This window comes from Gavialis gangeticus, unplaced genomic scaffold, assembly GCF_001723915.1.
Source record: "Gavialis gangeticus isolate Ggan-Ray unplaced genomic scaffold, GavGan_comp1, whole genome shotgun sequence".
In the NCBI taxonomy this organism is placed as follows: Eukaryota; Metazoa; Chordata; order Crocodylia; family Gavialidae; genus Gavialis; species Gavialis gangeticus.
Genome location: NW_017728996.1, coordinates 4,905,745 through 4,908,390, shown reverse-complemented (window position 1 = coordinate 4,908,390; position 2,646 = coordinate 4,905,745).

The following is a 2,646-nucleotide window of genomic DNA, read 5'->3' as shown; positions in this document are numbered from 1 at the left end:
GAAAAAAAAAAAAAAAAAAAGAGAAAGAAAAACACAGACTATCCCAAATATCATCTACCTAGATTTAATATAAAGTTTTATATATTATATGAAAATATATATTATACTTGTAATTATGGAGTCATTTTTACAATGTAATTATTTATGTATGGTGCAATGTGTATATGGACAAAAAAAGGAAAATGCACTTTGGCTTATATAATTCTTTCAATACAGAATTTTTTTTTTTTAAAGAAAAATGATACAGCAAAAATGGGAGAGAACCCTATTTTTGATGTATTTTTTTTTAAAACTATTATTAATACCCAGACAAAAAGCTAATACCGGTCACTCATTGATAATAAAGTATTCGCATTATAGAGGGGTTTTAATTGTCTTTTTTAAAGAAGGAAGGAAGGCTATTTAGTCTGAATTCCAGTTGGTAACACCTCTAGTGACTGGCGTATAGCAAAATAAGTGTGTGCACCCACGTGCTGTGTGGGTCGGGGGCTAGGTGCATCACCAAATTCTTGGGTGGACAGTACAGAATAAGCCCTGAAGCAATTAGCCTATTTGCTTTCTCCAGTGCCTAGTGGACAAGGCCAAAATTTTTGGATGTCACTAGCTTATTTTGTATGCCTCTGTCTTTAATACAAGCAACTTGGGGCACCATACAGGGGCCAGATATCAGGAAGCATTTGAGTACTTATTTCGGCAAAATGTATGCCTTTAAAGTGTCTCAGATCAGTCATTCAAAATCTCCAGGCACTTTTGAAATGAAGTGGGGAAGCAAGCGGGCAGAGTGGTGCGGGCGAGCGTGTTCTTGTAAGATCGTACAGTGCCATTTTGTAATTGCATTTGGATTTGAAGGGGCAGGTATGATCGGAAAAGCGAGTGCACGCCAACAATGTGCTCCTTTTGCAAAGTCAGGATAAAATCTGGTTGCTTTTCTGATGAAAGACACGATTTTACTTCCTTTTAGTCCTGCTAGCACAAGGCAGCCCACACAGCTCTGGGGGAATGTTGGCTCTTCTGACCCCGGCATTATCAGTAGAGCTGTTAACTGTGTTATTTCTGCTTAAGAGTGCTGCCAACTCTTGCAGTTTTATTATGAGTCCCCCAGTACTTGATTTTCATATCGTCCAAGCCTCTGGAGGCCTGTGATTACATGAAGATCTCAGCTTTCATTAAAAACAAGTATGTTTCTAGCCCTGGTAGTTGCAGAAAAAAGCATGAAATGTGTCCTCTAAAGTCTCCAAGCCCAGAAGGCAAATTAAAAGAACCCCAAATTATTAACTCTTTTTTCCACCCCTCCCCCCCCAGATCTCACAAGACTTAAGTCAGTGTCATGGATTTTTTACGGGATTTGAGACATTATTTTCTGTAGCAATAATGAGCAAGGAGGCACTGGGTAGACAGCGTCCAGCTGTTTTCAGATTCCAGAGTATGTTAGCAAAGCTGGCAGTTCGGGGGGGACGACATCTTTTTTAACTTGCAAAATTGAACAAATTTGATTTGGAAGTCAATGAGATGCAAGCATGGAAAGCCACCAGGACATTTCCACCGTCATTTTTCAAATTATAACCACACTTTAAATGATATTTAATTGGGACCACATTGGTTGGATTCATGTGGCATCAATATTAATACTTGACAAAATTAATTTTTGTTTGTATTACAACCATTGTTGTCAGGGGATGGTGTCAAAACATATCACAGTCATTTAAAGCCAGCGCTAGAGAACTGTATTCATCTTGTTCTTTTGGCTTGGGCTTGTTGCATTGTGTCATAGACCTCAACATGCTGTATCAGTTACATGCAGTGTTTTAAAGGGGCCGCATTCAGAGCAAGCCACTTGGTTTCAAATGATGAGTTTTCTTTACTAGCAGGGCCTTTGGTGATTTTAATTTTTTTTCTTTTTTTTTTAGCAAATCTCATTCACTTTTCACCATTTGTGCTGTTTCCCTTTTTTTCTGCCCCCTTCAAAGGAGCCTTAAGGAGTTTGGAACAGGAATTCACTGAGAGTTGGAGAACCGGTCGATGCCTTCTGTCCCTTTGAAAAAAATCCCAGTCTTTATATGTTTCTCAGTGACTAGGGAGGGATTCATCTCATTTCCTAGCTCTCTTGTACCAGCAATTCCTTCAGTGTCTGATCCGGCTTCTCTCTGGGACTTCAGTATCTGACCGTGTCTGTTACTTTAAGCTGTGCCCCGAGGGAGACTCCACAGTGCCGAGGCCCAGGAGCGGCACCGTGCCCACGTGCCGCAGCATAGTTTGCACTGCGGACCTTTTGCATACTGGTGCTGTCTTGGGAAACCTCAGGCACCCCACATCTCTGAAACGCACAGGATCCTTGTTCCTGCAGAGTGACCAGGTCGAAGGCCGCTGTGTCATTGAAGTCCCTGAGCTGCGCTGGTCCAGAGCGCTGCTGCGCTCCCCACTGCAAAGCAGGACAACCCCATACCCCTGTGCCTGCTGTCTGCCTCCCACCCCTCCACACTGCCACTGCTCTCGGGTCCTGCAGGATGCTTGGAGAATCCTGTCAGACAGCCATTTGTGGCGGCATCGGGCTCAGCCGCCTGTTTGACCCATCTCTGCAGCATGGTCCACAGTGTCCTGATCGATCAAGTTAAAACTAAGCAGAGAAGCACCAGTAAACCTTGTCAC